Source organism: Cheilinus undulatus, linkage group 21, assembly GCF_018320785.1.
Source record: "Cheilinus undulatus linkage group 21, ASM1832078v1, whole genome shotgun sequence".
Taxonomy (NCBI): Eukaryota; Metazoa; Chordata; class Actinopteri; order Labriformes; family Labridae; genus Cheilinus; species Cheilinus undulatus.
Window position 1 is genome coordinate 3,400,021 of NC_054885.1, and position 17,566 is coordinate 3,417,586.

The window sequence follows — 17,566 nt, forward strand, 5'->3', positions numbered from 1 at the left end:
AATTTTGATTTTAAATCATATGTTTAACTTTTCAAGTTATCATTTTGAATTCTAGCCCATATTTTGACATTTTGGCTTTTTAATCCCATATTTTAAACTATCAGACTCAGAATTTCAAATTTTAAGTCATATTTTGACTTTTAAACAAATGATTTCAAATTTTATCTCATGTTTTGACCTTTCAAACGTATAATTTTAACTTTCTCCTTGTATATTTGCTGTTTAAAAACATTATTTTCTATTTTTAATATCGTGTTCTGATGTTTTGAACCAATAAATTGGGATTTTAATCTCAGATTTGAGCCTTTAAACTCATCATTTTTACTTTTTTGAGTTTCCAAATGATTTATCATCAGTGCTGTTTTCATATTTTATTACTGGTGAAAATGAGGTCGGCAGTTATGGTTAAATGTTGACCCTGCTAGCCCCTCAGGTCAGACCTAAATCCAGAATCTGACCCCTGCTTTAAAGGATCATCCAGGAAATCAAGAATCTGCAGACTCTTATAAACACCTTGGTGGCCCATGTGGGCTACTATAGGGTCTCTGCTGGCTCAAAAACAAATAAACAACAATAAAGGGAGGGTATCTGCCAAATAAGGCTAACTTTAAAACAACAGTCCACGAACAGCGCTAACACCTCTGTCAGCTTTGTGTTCCTACTCTTCTCTAAAAAGCCTCCATGACTGCTGTGTCATCATTCAGAAGTACATCAGCCTCCAGCTGCCACTCCAGAGGTTTCAGCTCGTGTTTATACGGACGACACATGAAAAAATAAAAAGTACACGCGGCCTCAAGTGGAAGATTATTCAGCTGTGGAGCCGCGGGAGACGAGAGGCGCTCTGCAGCACATTAACATTTCATACATGAACATCTTACACGAGCTCCTCTACAGCCACGACTCCTCTTTTAGAACGGCAAACAGCCACAGCTACAGGACGGCCACGAGCGCCGTTACATTTCCACACTGAAGAGCATCAGCAGTGTAGGACGACATTTCCATAGACACCAGAACAGCATAAATACGGCTCAGAGGAAACAAGAAAAAACTATTAACTATTCAGTGTATTCACTCAGCGTGGTGACCTTTGGCCTGACCCCGTCTCAGCTGATCTACCGCTACATGCTGCCGTTTTCTCTGCAGCTTTGTTGACGATCTCAGGATGAAAGTCTTCAAAAGCCAGTGGCTGACATCACTGACGCTGCTTTCACATCAAGGAAACTGACCACATCTGGCCTCAAAGGTTGCTTCAATTTGGTCTGTGTGAACGCAAGAGTACTGGACCCAGGGAGTACTGGACCCAGGGAGTACTGGGCTCAGGGAGTACTGGACCCAGGGAGTACTGGACCCAGGGAGTACTGGACCCAGGGAGTACTGGGCTCAGGGAGTACCCGGCTCAGGGAAAACTAGACTTAGGGACCATCTGAGTCCACTTTCAGAAGTGAATGTGAGCTCAGTCTGGATTTGATTGGCTACTGGATCATTAGCATATGTGCTAGCATCCTAGCTAACAGTTACTTCATTCTGGATCTGATGAGTGTGCTGTCGTTGGCTCTGATGGAGAAATTATTTACCTCTGCCACTTTTATACCACATAAAACATTTTTCACCACTTTCCTGCCCATTTTTGTCACTTTACTTGTCATTTTTCATCCATTTTTGGTCCTTTTTCCACATTTGCCCACATTTTATCCCCTTATGATCACCCCGCCCCCATTTGGCCACAAATTTAAACACATTTATTTGATTTCAAACCATTTTGCTAGTTTGAAAAAAAATCTAATTTCACTACTTTTGCCACTCATTTTTACCACTTTCTTTTCTAACTATTTCTTAACTTTCTTAATAACTATTTCCTTTTTTTGCCACTTTTTATGCAAATTTTGGCCAAATTTCAACTGTATTTTAGTTTAGGTTTACCCATTTCTGCCACTGTAACCCTTTTCTCAATTTTTTTGCAAGTTATTGCCACTTTAAACCAATTTTTGCCTCCTTTTATACATTTTTTGATTATATTTCACCACGTTTAGCCGATTTCTAAAAACTCTGAAGCCTTTTTGCCACAAATTAAACAATTTTCACCACTTTTTCTTCCTGTTTTTGCCACTTTCTGCCTATTATTTCCTCTGTAAAGCCATTTACACAGCTGTTAACCCCTTTCCACCACTTTCTTTGCCCATTTTTTCAAATTTTAACTGCAGTTCATGTTTGGTTTACCAATATTTTCCATTGTTAACCCATTTATGCCAATGCAATCCCCTTTCTCTAATTTTTTTTTTTTTGCAGGTTATTGCTCCTTTAAATCCATTTTTTTCCTTTTTTCATTTTATCACTTTATAATGATGTTACTTTTTTGCCCATTTTTGCCAATTAAACTTTTAAGCCATTTTACCACACATAATACTCTTTCCATAATTTTTCTGCCTGTTTTTGTCACTTTTACCAAGATTCACCACTTAAAATCCATTTTAATTCTGCTTTAAGAAAAGAGGTTTTTTTTTATTTTGAAGAAGACTATGGCATCAATAAATAAAATAAAATAAAATAAATAAATAAATAAATATGTTGCTTGATAAGAATGGTTAGCCTCCTGAGACCTGAGCCTTTGTTTGGAGGTTATTTTATTTTCTCCCACTTATTTGGGATAAATACGGTCTGATAAGTGAAAATATCAGTCTTGTTGCTGAACAGAAATTTCTTGGAAATTTTCCTTTCCAAAACCCCCAAAATTCTTTATTTTAAAAAAAGTCTTTGAAAATCCTTAAACATATTTTTAAAGTATCTCATGAAAAGTACCCAAATATTTTTTAGATAGTTCTCAAATCTTTCAGTGAAAATTCCTCTTAAAGACTGAAAAAAAATTCCATGCAAATTCCTCAGTATTGCAAGAAAATTTCCCAAATATTAAAGTAAATTCCCCCTTAAATTTCTTGTTAAATTCTAGAAATTTTCAAAAACATTCTCAACAATGCCGTGAAAATGATGGAAACAACCCAACCCCTCTAAAGTTTCTAAGAAAAATGCTGAAAATTTCAGTTGTGAACAATCGTGAACCCCAAATTCCCAATCCAATTCGCCCCAAATTTGGTAATAATTTCCCCATATTCCCTTGACAATGCATAAAAAATTTAAAAATAAATTCAAAGCCATGAAACCCTCCAAAATATACAAACATGTCCTCTTAATTTCCATAAAAATACTTTGATAACTTTCAAGCAAATTCCCTAAAATATCCAAACAGCAAATTATCCCAGAACATTTAAGCAAATACCTTCAACTGGAATGGACATTTTGGACAATTATGACATCAGTTCTAATACTAAAAATGATTGCTATAATGTAGGAAAGCCAAAATGTCATGTTTTCATACGTGGACGCCGGGTCTTAGGAGGTTAATATTCAGGTAAAGGTGAAATATGTTTATCACAGCCTAACTTGGACAGGACCACGATTTTGCTGACCTCCATGGGGCCCCCATGTGGCTGGGCCCCCCTTTTTGCCCTCTTATGAGCGGCCTTGGTTGGTGGTATTTCTAGGTGTTGTCCACCTTCTAGCCAATCATAACCAGAGATTTCATACTAGCTCTTCATTTTGCATCCATGCGAGAGGAAAACAAAACCTAAAATTTATCTAGTTTTCAGGATTTGAAAATGTGCGTTAGTGAGAGAGACGAATATTGTCATTGATGTTTTTGGACATGTGGGTGAGCTCTGAGTAAATCCTCAGTGACAGAGAGGTTTTGGTGGATCTGTGAGGACATTTCAGGCTCATTTGAGCTGAAACGGATCCACTAGTACTCCATGTTCCTGTTTGTGTGTAGAGCCCAGAGGCAGCTGCAGCTACAGGGAGGTCAAAGCATCTCTCTGCAGAGAACTCCCACTCTTCCAGCCCACAGACTCTGTATCACACACACTCAGCCCACTCACTGCCTGTGTCTATTGTCTCTCTCTTCCTCAACGTTCTCCTCGATTCACTCGGCTCTGCCGACTCTTTTTTGGAGCGCACACACAAACGTGCACGTGGAGCCGGCTGAGGGCAGATCGGAGCGGGGCCATATGTCTCCATCACATGGTTGTTTCATTTATTAATGGAATAACGGGCCACGTTACCCACAATCCCCTGCAGTCAAACATGAAGCCTGGTGGACTGCCTCTTCACGGCAGAGTTTGCAGCCATGCAAACAGAAATAATGCTTTGTGTTTCTCCAATAAAGGGTCGTGCTCTTTAAATATTCAGAGGATGTAAACTTAACTGAAAGAGATTTTAAAAATATTTGAACAGAGATGGAGAGGAATGACAGAAGAGAATTCACAGTTTACAGTGTTTTTGCTTCTCATATGAATACCAACAACCATGAAAGTCCACAGAAGAAGAAGAAGAGCCTAAAGAGTCCAGAGGAGCTTTGCACAGCTTTTTCTACATGTCTGTGTTCTTGGAAGAGTTCTAGTAACAGCCCGGGTTCTTACTTAATCCTATTAATTCACAGACTTCATTGTTTGTTCACTAAATGTGTTTCCACTGCAAAACTCACACTTTGATTTTACTGATACGCCAACTTCTTCCCCTGCAGGAGTAAAAACTTATTTGCTAGTGCCTTTTTAAAATTTGCAGCATTTCCAGGATTTTTTATGCAAAACATTTCTTAAATCGTGCATTTAAACGGGCCGTTTGCACGACTCCACATTGCACTTTGCATTATTTGGTCATTTCCATCTCTGCATGAATTCTGAGTGGATTTTTACTGTTGACTTGTGCATTGTTCTTCATTATGTCTGACTTTTAGGTTGTTAATTGACTCTGAGTTTACCGTTGCTGTCCTCATGTCTGCTGTCTACTGTGAGCTCCTGCTGCCCCACTAATTTCTACTTACAGGAAAATTTAAGATAATCTGAGTTAGGAGAAGATGGGGATGAAAATGTCATTTTTAAGAGCGATGCACATGAAAGAGCACACCCAACAGTTGTGCATAGGTGAAGTAAAGTGTTTCTCTCTAAGAGCAGTCAGTTCAGCCTGTTGGGGCTTAGTTTAGAAACTTCAAGGTTTTCTTATTTAAGTGCAAAGTTTGGAAATGGGTCTGAATGCTGGAGAGGTGCCAGTTCACTTCCTGATTACTGCTGACAAGGCCACCCATAAGGGGGCATAAAGGGGGGAGTTTCTGGGCTCCATCCATACTGGGGGGCCATGGAGGTCAGGAAAATCATGGTTCATTGTAAAATTAGGCTGTGAAAACTATCATCTATATTTAAGCTGAACAATAACCACTCTGATCAACAAAACATGAATTATATTTATTTATGCGGTAGTACAGTATGGCCTTTTTCAAAATCTAAACATTTTTTTCATATTAGAATTACCTTTCTTGGTCATGTTAACTATGTGGATGGGGACATGGATCTAAACAGTTTGGAAAATGAGGTCGACTTCAGAGAGCAAGAATGAGCTAATAAAGGCAAAAAGCAGCAGAAATGGATGAAAAGTGGTTTAAAAATACCAAAATTTGATTAAAAGTGGCAAAAATTGGATCATAGCAGCAAGAAAACAGGCTAAAGGAGGAAAGGATTCATAAAAAGTGTGGAGAAAATTGTTGAAAAGCAGTTAAAAAGTACCAAAACTGGATTAAAGTAAGAAAAAATAAGGAAAAAATGACAAAATGGGTTGAAATACACAATAAGAATGGCAAAAATTGACTGATAAAGGCAAGCGGGAGGATAGGTGAGGAAAAAAAGATGAAAAGTGGTTTAAAAGTGTTGAAAATTGATTAAAAGTGACAAAAATTGCACAAAAACAGAAGCAAAAATGGGCTAAGAAAGGCAAGAAGTGATAAAAAGAGTGGAGAAAATTGTGAAAAGCAGTTAAAAGTACCAAAATGGATGACACGCAGGTAAAATAAGAAAAAAAATTGTAAAAAATGGGTGAAATACACAAATATGGGATAACAATAGCAAAAATTGACCAATAAAGGCAAAAAGGGTAAAAGGGGAGAGTGGTCGAGAAAAAATGGTGAAAATTGGTTTAAAAGTGTCGAAAATTGATCAAAAGTGGAAAAAATTGGAAAAAAACAGCAGCAGAAAATGGGCTGAGAAGGGACAGAAGGGAGGCGAAAATGGTAAAAAATTCGTTAAAAAAGTGCCAAAATGGAATAAAAGCAGGAAAAATATGCAAAAAGTGGCAAAAAAAATGGGTTGAAAGACATAAAATTGGATAGCAATGGCAAAAATTAACTGAGAGAGGGAAAAAGGGGCAAAAAAATAAAAATAAAATAAAAAAAAACGACTAAATGGGTGGGGGAATGGTGAAAAGTGAATAAAAGTGGCAAAAACTGGACAAAAACAGCAGCAGAAAATGGGCTAAGAGAGGCAAGAAGGGTCAAAAGACGAAAAAAATAGTGAAAATTGGTTAAAAAGTGACGAAATGGATTAAAAATAGCAAAACATAAGCAAAAAGGTGGAAAGAAATGGTAAAATTTTGAAAAAAAAAAACTGACAAAAAGTGCCAAAAAATGACTAAACGAGAGAAATTGGGATAAGAATTGCATATATGGCCATATATGGCCTATATAAGGCAAAAAGGGGCAAAAATGCATGGAAACAAAGGTGAAAAATGGTTTAAAAAGAAAAGAGCAAACAACAAAAGCAGCAAAAATGGTGAAGAGAGGTAAAAAAGTGCAAAAAAAGGGTTAAAGAGGTGAAAACATCAAGCTGCAACAATAGAGTAAAACTGACAAAAGTGGCAAAAATGTGTGGAAACAACTCCGAAATGAAGAAAATGTTAGCCAGGATGCTAACACCAATGCTAATGATCAAACACATATGCACTGACATCATCAACTAATCCCAGCCAGGGACGGCTTACTTAAACTCTCAGCCATCAAACAACCCAAACCTCAGTGAACTTTTACACCACTGACCAGCTCTGAGATCATCGTCCATCTTTGAATCTATGAATCACTGAGAGATTTTCAGCACCAGTATCAGCCTTCAGCTGAAATAACAGGACATCTATTTAAACTCCAGTGTTTAGGCACAAAGTGATCCAAGACTTTAGATAAACACATCAGAGAGAGAAATCCTGTAACATCTGAACACATCTGCCTTTCTCCACAGGTCAGAGGTCATGTTAAGGAGAATAAAGTGCTGACGTTTCAGTGGTTTAAATAAAGTTTCATGTTAAAGAGAATGTTTCTATAAGTGCTGACGTCTCAGTGGTTTTAAATAAAGTTTCATGTTAAAGAGAATGTTTCTATAAGTGCTGACGTCTCAGTGGTTTAAATAAAGTTTCATGTTAAAGAGAATGTTTCTATAAGTGCTGACGTTTCAGTGGTTTAAATAAAGTTTCATGTTAAAGAGAATGTTTCTATAAGTGCTGACGTCTCAGTGGTTTTAAATAAAGTTTCATGTTAAAGAGAATGTTTCTATAAGTGCTGACGTCTCAGTGGTTTTAAATAAAGTTTCATGTTAAAGAGAATGTTCTAAAGTACAGAAGTTTCTCATCAACATCAGCTCCTTTTATAATCATGAGGACAAAGAAGAAAATAAGTCGTCCTTGATGAAAAACACGAGCTGCTTAGAGACGAGGAGAGGAAGATAGATCACGATTAAACGGAGGCAAAGATGTGGAAAAGAGGAGGAGGGGGCCTTAAGGACGAGAGCTGCTATGTGAGCTCAGCTGAAGGCTAATGTAGTCTGTGTGTGTGTGTGTGTGTGTGTGTGTGTGTGTGTGTGTACAGTGAGCAGAGACTTACAGACTAGATCTGATGTTTGGAGAGTAAAGATAAAAGAGGAGAGAGATGTAGTGGAACTTGGTGTTCTGCTGCAGTAACAGACGGGTCACTATGAGGACAGAGAATCAGTGTTTGACTGTTCTAGCGGATGAACGATGGCTGTTTGGAGGAGCATTAGCACGTTTAATCAGACAAACCTTTCTGAAGAGGTCACTCAGAACTGGTATAACTGTGAACGCTTATTTCACTGTTGCATCGCCCTGCAGAGTTCATTATTTTTGCAGACTACAGCCTGTCATCAGGTGGATCCATGCAGCACAGCTTGAAGCTGATTCGCTCGTCCCCAGTCAGAGAGAGTGATATTTACAGGTGTGGTTTAATGAAGTGACAGCTTCACTCATTATTTCATATCAAACTGCACCACTAATCAGGCCATTTATCCTCTACTGGTATGAGCTGCTAAAACTGGGGGGTATACTTTAGGAGTAAAACAGACAGCTGGGGTTCAGATCATGCATGTCATTACTCTCTCTCTCTCTCTCTTTAGTTTATGACTCCACCCACTGTCCTGACTGAATGAAGGCAGAAAAGCCCAAAAATACAGTCATGTGTAGAAGTTTTAGGCATATAGGGCATTCACTGCATGGACCAATGAGCCAAAACGCAGGGATGGGGGTGTCAAGCTCAACATGTGTTGGCACACATGCAAGGTCAAGCCAAGGTCAAGCTCAACAGCATCTCTTTTGTCAGTGCCTTTTCAGCCCTGGTTCTACTACCTCCTGGGTCATCCAGAGCACGACCAGAGGCTCGTGGCAACCCTCCTCCCCGCCCTGACAGTACTCTTGGCTGTGCTCACTCGCCACATCCACCCCTTACTTTACCCTAAAGGTGTGGACTTTATTTGTTATTTTTTTTAACTACTTTCCCATGCTCCTGCTGACATGCGGCGACATCCAGAGCATGGCCGGGGTTGTGTCAATCCTCCTTCCCGTGAGCAGCCTTACTCGCCACATCTACGCCTTACCTCAGTCTTAATTATTGGCCCGAACATGCCTAAAAGTTCTGCACAGTACTAGGGATGAACGATCTTCATATGAGCTTATATGAAAATGAAAAACTTTAAAATGTGCATGGAGGGGCTGGGTACATCACAGGACTGACATATAAAGACAACCAGGCACTGTCAGTCTCACACCTACGGGCAATTTAGAGTCACCAGTTAACCTAACAGGCATGTCTTTGGTGGTGGGAGGAAGCTGGAGTACCGGAGAGAACCCACGCATGCATCTGGACATGCAAGCTAGGAGTGCAAAAAGAAGAGGTGCTCTAGAGCAGTGGTTGTCAAACTTCTTTTGCCCAAGGCACACTGAAGCCAAAATCTCAAGGCGCACCATATTCATATTGTTAAAAGTGATGCAAAAAATGGCGAAATTGGGCAACAAGTAGTGAAACAAAATAAAAAAATGGGCAAAAATGTCAAAAAATGGGTTAACAGTGGCAAAAATGTATTGAAAGTGTCAATAAGGTAGAAAGACTTGGCAAAAGTCGTAAAAATGGCTTAAAAGTGATGAAGAAATGGGGCAAAAAGTGTCCAAACAAAGGCGAAAATAGGTGAAATTGGCACAATGTAGCAATAATGGGTTGTAAGTTGCAAAAAGGTGGTTAAAAGGGGTAAAAAGTGATGAAAAATTTGGCAAAAATGGCCCAACTGTAGTGAAATTGGCAAAAAAAAGTGTGCAGACAATGGGTTAAAATTGGCAAAAAGTAGTGAACATGTCAAAAAGGTTGCAATAATGGGTAACCAGTGGCAAAAAGTGAGTAAAAATAGGTTACAAGTGAAGAAAAATATGGCAAAATAAGGCAAAAAAAGCAGCCAAACAAAGGCAAAAAATTGGTGAAATTGGCATAATGTGGCAAAAATGGGTTAAAAAGTAGCAAAGCAGTGATAAAAAATGATCAAAATTTGCAAACAATTGGTAAAAAGAGGTTAAAAGTGATAAAAAATTGGCAAAAATGCTGTTCATGCAACACATACACTGATATCAACAAACCACACCTGGGGAGGGCCCCATTCTCTGGTTTTTTGTTGTTCAGGGGTCCAGCCAGATCTGTGTGCAGACCTGGTTACAGTTCTTGCCATAAAGATGTACAAATGGCGTATGGTTGTACAAATTCCCAAGGAACACCTAGACTTGCCGCACGGCACACTAGTGTGCCTCACCACACCATTTGAGAACCACTGGACTAGAGACTACACGGTGCCAGATCTGGCCCATGTTTTTGAAACACAAGAACAATCTGCATCTTCCCTGACCAGGGAGCGAATCAACAACCTTCTTGCTGTGAGGCAACAGTGTTAACCCCTGCACCACCGTGCAGCCCCATATTGGATAAAATTAATTAAATTATTGGCATACAGGAAAACAGCAAAAGTCCAGCATGGTCCATCCCTACACAGAACTGTAAGTCTTAAAAAAGCTCAAATCAAACACAACAACAGAAGCATTCTGCAAAAGAAAAACGAGCTGCAGGAAGCCAGGAATAAAACTCTTTTGTGTTTTTTTTTTTTTCTCCATTATATAATTGCAATCAGCTCTGCGTAGCGCCCCCTGCAGGCCTGGAGGAGCTCTGTAGTAAAAGCCTATCTGCAGAGCCTTTCCTTTACATGCATTTGTTCTGTTATGTGCTGCATGTTTCTTTCTTGTTGTATTAGTTTTTTCTTATTTTACTTTTGTGTTTTTGAATTTCTGAGAACTTTTTTGAGTCTTTTGAGATGTTTAACTTGCAGCTTTTGTCTCTTTCTAGCCACCGTACGCCCTCAGAATCCCACTTTAAGACACAGCGCTCATTCCTTCGACTGATAACGACTTAAATATGGATTTTCTTTGCATTAAATAAAACATTAAGTGTGTTACTCATTGCTCTAAGAGCAGTCCTTTTCCCCCTTATTTTCCTGCGCTCCTCTTCCTACATCATATTAAATGTCAGGACAATTAAGAACCCTTTTACTCCTTGTTTCTGTCTGTATTTCCCACCAGGACGTGTTCACACTCTGTAGTGCTGTAGGTCATCCTCTCCTCCCACACAAACATCACCTTAACGTGCTCTCTCAGCCCCTTCATCTCCATCTACAAACTGCTGCTTCATCCCAACATGTGAAACAAGCTCTGATTCCTTCACCTTACTGGACTTTCTCCAGCTGATCGAGTGAGTCGACCACCCACCTCCACCTCCGGCTCGTTTTCAGATAAAGAGCAAAGTAAGGACAAATCAGCTATACGGCTCTGAAATCAGAGAAATGAGAAGGATCTAGGAGGATATTACTGCTGTAAGTCTTCAGTTTAGCCGTGATATTATTATTCTTTTAGACATCTGACGGAGAGTCGCAGAGAGAAGCTGAGAGCCGAGGTGTTACATCTCAACTTCTGTGACAAAATGAGCAGTGGAGTGGAAATGTCTGCCTGAAAAGCATGCAAAATGACACAAACAGCCTCTTCACACATGCAAAAAGCTCCTGAATAGTTCACAAAATCTCCAGGTAAGATCCACCTGTGAATTCAAACCGCCAGCTTTCTGTCCTGACTATCTGGAACAACTTCTGTGAGAAGTCAGGGTGAGCCTGCCAGCAGGTGACGACAGCTCTATCGTTAAAACCAAGTGTGATTGATGAAGCTGCTTCATACTTAGTGTCTTCTCTGTGGATCAGTGTAGCAGCTACATGTAGCACTGATATGAAGGTAAAGACTTATTACAGCATCAGACCCTGCTGATTGGTCCTTTTTTGTCTCCTGCTGTAGGAGTCGCGTGTGAAAGATTTTACAGGCAGGCTGTTTGGATGTTTACCGGAAATTTTCAGGATGCATGTATAAAAAGTGCATCCAATTCTACAAATGCATGACCATGTCTGCTCTACTGTAACTTCAGAAAAAGTTGAAGGATCTCCACTGAAGTTGTCCTGATGTGGTTAAAACACCTCTCAGTGCGAGAAAATCCCTGTGGGACGAGCTGCAGTTGGTCTGGATGTCTGCAGACATGTTGGATGAAGCAACAGTGTCAGATGTAAGAGGCTGCTGTGATTTTTTTGCCTTTTTATCAGAGCCATGTGTAGCTTGACACAATCACAATATCAGTGATATATGGTGTACAATGATCAGCCCTTCTTGCTCAGTCAGGGTGAACTGTCCTGCATATTTCCTGCTGTGTTCAACGTTAGTCTACTCTAACTTCATCTGTAAACTTAGTTGGAAAGTTGGGGGTAAAAATTTGCATTCAAACATACAGCTCAGCATGAACTTTTCAGCAATTTGTGCATACATGAATGGGCTAAATGCATGGTTTGATTCTGCATCCAGTGCATCCTGCTGAAGCAGCTGTTGTGTCAGCATCACTCCAGAATACTCTACCCCAGCGTTACTCAACCAGAGAGCCAAACTGTTGAAAAATACCTTTGCAAGAGCCACAATCTGAGTGTTGAAAAGTGGCAAAAACAGATTAAAGTGGCAAAAAAATAAGTTAAATGTGGGAAGTAATGGTCAAACAGCGGCAAAAAGGGGCAACGTGGGCATAAAATGACAAAAGGTGGGTAAAGAGTGGAAAAACATGGAGAAAAAGTGGCAAATAGGGCAGACAGTGGCAAAAATGGGTGAGAAGTAACCAAAAATTGAGTTACAAGTGGCAAAGAATTGCCAAAAAACAGCAAAATCATGGCAAAAAATGAGTGTAAAAGTGACGAAAATGGGAAAAAATGTGGGGAAAATGGTCATAAAGCAGCAAAGAGTGGCTAGAATGCTGAAAACAATGTTGTTTAATGGCAAAACACGGCTTAAATGGGCGAAAAAGGGGCAAAAAAGTAAAAATTGCATAAAGCAGGATAAAAGAAGCAAAAAACTGGTGGCATAAATGGGAAAGAAGTGGTTAAAAATAGGCAAAAAGAAATGGCAAAAGTAGGCTTAAAGCAGTAAAAATGGATTAAAATTGGCAAAAAAAGGGGGTGGAAAGGAGAAAGTGGGCATAAAATGGCAAAAGGTGGGTAAAAAGTGGACAAACAGGGAGAAAAAGTGGCAAAAATGGGTGAGAAGTGACCAAAAATTGAGTTACAGGTGGCAAAGAATGGCCTTTAAACAGCAAAAACATGGCAAAAAAAGGGGTGTAAAAGTGACTAAAGTGGGAAAAAATGTGGGGAAAATGGTCAAAAAGCTGCAAAAGGTGGCTAGAATGTTGAAAACAGTGTCGTTTAATCCCAAAACATATAAGAAACACATAAGAAATAGCAAAAGTGGGCTTAAAGCAGTAAAAATAGATTAAAAGTGGCAAAAAAGGACAAAAATTGCAAATAAGGGCAATGGAAATGTACAGACAAAAAAAGTTTCCCTTTCTAAAGGTTTCTTTGGGAATAATATTTCAAATTAGGACATAAAAGATCCACAAATCATCACAAAAGAGCGTCAGGCTACCGCTGTCGTCCATTGTTAACGGCAGAGCTTCTTGGTGAAAACGATTGATGCCAATGCTGGACAGGACACGTGCAAAAAAATCTTCTCTGCCAAGACAAGCCTCCAATTTGACTCTTATTTGGGGGTACTCAACTGGCGGCTCAGGAGCCACATCAGGCCCAACACATCTCCCCATCCGGCCCCAAGAATATTATCAAATTCAAATGTGCAGAGGAAAAAATCTGTTACTCCCTACAGCTATTAAAACAGCTCCAAAACAACTGAGACTGAAACAGTTTAATCAGGAATGGCTTTGGTTCATCCATTTTTCAGAAATCCCTGTCAGCCAGTATTAGCAAATATAATACTTGTTAAACACGTATTTATCGGCCCATTCTTTCTGATAAAAACTGCAGTTTTAGGTGGAAACAGGCGTCTTGGAGGAGCAATTTTCCTGCTTTGCCACTACACGGCATATTAGCATCTAACCCAGTGATGGAGAACATGACAGCCACAGAAACATTTAACTGAAGTATCTCAATCGCCCCCTTGTGGCTGGTTGCAATATAGAGACTCTAAAAAATACATGCATTTGCAAGAAACTAAAAATATGTCAACTAAACCAAGTGCCTGATTAGGAAAAAGCTGGCCCTTGTACAAATGTTGATGACCCCCTATTTCAAAAAGAAATGTAGTCCAGTTCTGATTAAATCGCTGCTACATCCAAGCTAACGGGTACTGTAGCAGCGGTCACTGGACACACTTGCTAACCCCACACTTAACGGCCACAAACCCATGTCAAAGCAAACCGGGAGAAGAGCGAAAACATCTTTTCTGTCATGAAAAGCTTTCAGTGTGGCTCTCTTCCTTTGCTTAATAAAGAAATGTGGTCCAGTTCTGACAAAACTGCCGCCGTGGCTAAGTCAGAGCTAATCACTCCGCTAGCAGCCGTTGTATTTTCACTCACACAGGAGCTAACCCTTTCCCTCTTAGCTCTTACAAACGCATGCTGAAGCAGGCCGGCAGAAGAGCGAAAACATCTTTACCATCATGAGCAGCTTTAAGTGTTGTTTTTATTCTTTATTTCATACGGTTAACCCTCGCTCCCTTGTAATCTTAAGCATGGCTGAGGCCAGTATGTCCAGAAATCTGACATGCAAATAACTGTTTATAAAATAATCATTTTGCCACTTTTTTTATTAACTTTCACTGCTTCAAATCTCTTCAACAACTTCTTACTTAGGTTTATTTTAGGTCCATGCATAAAAAAATCAGAGGAAATATATAGGATATGAATCATGAACACGCGTATTTCCACCTCTAACCAAAATGTGACCGCGATTACGCACATATATAAATTTACTGCATGTTTGAGATATGATATATTCTTACCTATTGATGGAAAGGACCCGTGCATCTTCATGCATTTCCATCCACTTTCTATGAAGTGAGGGCAAATTTGAAATTGTCCAAATGTCCCTCTTTCTTAGTCCCAGACTGCAGAACTCGGAAGCAGCATTTTCGACTGTAAACACTCCACTTACGGCATGTCCGGTTGTAAACAAAGACGCAGATTCACATCCGAGCACACCCGTAGGAGCACAAAAACTTTTCCTTACACATGTAGCCCACTCTCAGACATCCATATCTAGTGGCACCAATTTTTTCATTTAATTCTGATGGTTTTTAGTGGGTGAAATAGCGCTTCAAACACTCTGAGTCCATGGAAGCTGGCACTATCTGCTGGATCACTGTGGAATGGTGAAATTTAGAGCCCTGGTGATCGAGTGACTGCGTAGAAAAGGTTGCTGTATGTTGTTTTGGTGCCATAGACACACAGTCAAAAAACGTGTTTTTAACGGAAGTCTATTGTCCAGATTTTGGACAAACAAGGATGGATGGAGCTATTTGGCGTCAGCAGAGTTTTATGGGCAACACATTTTTTTTTTTTAATATGAAAAAAAATAATAAATTTGGCCAAATCTGATGCCTCAATCTATAAAAATGTGACTATCAACTCAAAATAATGATGATAAAAATGATGAATGTCCTCAAAATGGACATAGTAGGATCTGAGGGTTAACGTGGTCTGGTTCTAGTAAAACAGGCGCTATGCTAAAGCTACAGTCGAGCTAATCATCAGTGGTTTGCAAACGTCTTTGAGTCCAACTAAGCTCCACCCACAGCTACTGTCTTTCTCCTAAAATGAAGCTGACTGGTCCGAACAGTGCTGGTTCGCTTCAGTCTATGTGAATTGGAGCTTTGAGGATGGATTTGCCTGATGACAGAGATGTAGTCTGCTGAATCGATCTGCTCTGCGGGGTTAATTTCCTTCAGTGAAACACTGAAAACATCCAAACTCTGATCATTAATCTCTCTTTTTCTAAAGAATCTATGTCTGTTTCAAAAATTCAGAAGTGGAAAATTTCTCAGAAAGATTATGTTTAGCGGAATAATGAACTTTTAGTAATTGGCTCGCCCTCTAATACTGGCAGTCTTTAGTCCCTGTCTTACATAATTCACTCAAGGATTTGGTGCTTTAGGTTAATTAAATCATCCACTGAAGGATATATTCATGCAAAGCTGCTCTTAAACATCATTCAACAACCAGATCAGAGGTATTGTATAATTAATCAGCTGTAAATGAAGTCTGAAGTAAAAAAGCTGCAGAAAACATCCTGTTCTTGCAGCCCTGCTGCTGAGACTCTGCTGCAGAATACAGAAAACACACCACAGCTCTCTATTCAATGTTGCTGTTATTACCGTAATATATTAATAGACGGATCGATGTAAATGAGCTGCTTCCTAAGAAGCTGCCAGTATTCTGCGGTTTATTTACATGACAAGTGTGGATGTGTCCAGGAAAACCGACAGCACCTGAAGGCAGCACGTGTATCCATGCCGTTTATCTTCACTGAAATGACTCAGAGCAGAGAAATAAGACAGAAAGGGTTATCATCATCACAGACTGTGGCTTTATGCATCCAAATTAAATTAAATGATCTTAATTAAAGACAATAAAAATCATTAAAACGCTCTGCAGAGGTTGAGTTTAAATCTCATCCTGGCGTTTTTCCTCCTTCCTCTCTAACGCTCCTGTTTGTGGTTTTAGTGTCCAGTTTCCCTACCATCGTCACTGCTGAGCCCTCACAGACCGCATCCACCTCTGCGCAACCAAAACATCCATCCTGACCCACTGAGGGAACCGAACTGCTCGGTTTTACCGGCGAACGAGGGTTTAACGTGAGAAACGTGGCGGATGAAAGCGGCAGACACTAAAAGAGAGAGAGAGAGAGAGAAAAGAGGGATGGAGGAGAAGGTTTACTTACGGCTGTGAGGAAAAGCCATGAACAGGATGGAGCTGATGGTGCTGAGGAGGGTCGACATGACTGGAGTCTGACATCAGCAGCGAGAGAGAGAGAGAGAGAGAGAGAGAGAGTCCCCCCTCCCCCATTTAGGTACACAAGGAGAGAGAGGGTGAGGAAGACTTCAGGGAGGAAGAGCAGCCTGCAGTCCTCCCAGCCTGTTTAATAAAGTTATATTCAAAGAGAGAAACAATGACATTCATCCTTCTGTTTTCAATCAAAACTACTGAGAGCAGATTTTATTTACACTGATAGAGACTAGAAATAATACTAATGAATATTTATGAGCAACTAAAGCAAACAATGTAGTGTCGATGACTCACATCGTCTCATTTGGCTCTAATGACTTCATTCTACCACATTAGTTGTGTAAATTCTGCTTAGTATAATAAGTTATTATGAGTTTCCCATGGGACAGGCACTTTATGTAACATGAGCACCCCCTGCTGGAGCTCTGAGAACTGCACCCATGCAAGTTTGCAGCGCACTGACCCCGAGGTAAGATAGCACCCTTAGCTACAGTGTGGAAAATATTCATATTTACTTTAATTGCTCTAACAGAACAGCTGTTTGTGTACTACCACTTCCAAAAAAGTTGGGACATAAATAAAAGCAGAATGTAATGATTTTCAATTCACATACAGCCATATTTTTACCTCCAACAAGGAGGTTATGTGATCAGGTGGGTTTGTTAATTTGTTAGCAACATAACTGAAAAAGTTGTGGACGGGTTTTGATGAAATTTTCAGGAAATGTCAGAAATGGCATAAGGAAGAACTGATTAGATTTTGGGAGTGATCCCGATCATCGTCTGGATCCAGGAATGTTTTAAAGCAGTGGTTTTCAAAGTGTGAGGTGGGCCTCCCCTGGGGGGCGCTACAGATCTTCAGGGGAGGCGCGGAACCATAAATCAGAAAAAAAGGTGATTTGCTTTGCAAACCTCTGCTGTGCATTGAGCAAAATGGATAAACTTATAGTTACTACAGGGACTATGCTGTAGAGCAGTGTTACTCAACCAAAGAGCAAAACTGTTGAAAAATACCTTTGCA

General features: G+C 39.8%; 1 protein-coding gene across 2 annotated transcripts in view; it reads right to left on the minus strand.

Annotated features, from left to right (window-relative positions):
* LOC121503603 (TANK-binding kinase 1-binding protein 1-like) overlaps positions 1 to 16,614 on the minus strand; it is a 29,431-nt gene extending 12,817 nt beyond the window's left edge. For both annotated transcript variants that reach the window (XM_041778084.1, XM_041778083.1), the window contains exon 1: positions 16,482 to 16,614. The gene's annotated coding sequence lies outside the window, so the exon portion shown is untranslated. The remainder of the gene's footprint in view (positions 1 to 16,481) is intronic.
* Positions 16,615 to 17,566: the final 952 nt, after the last annotated feature.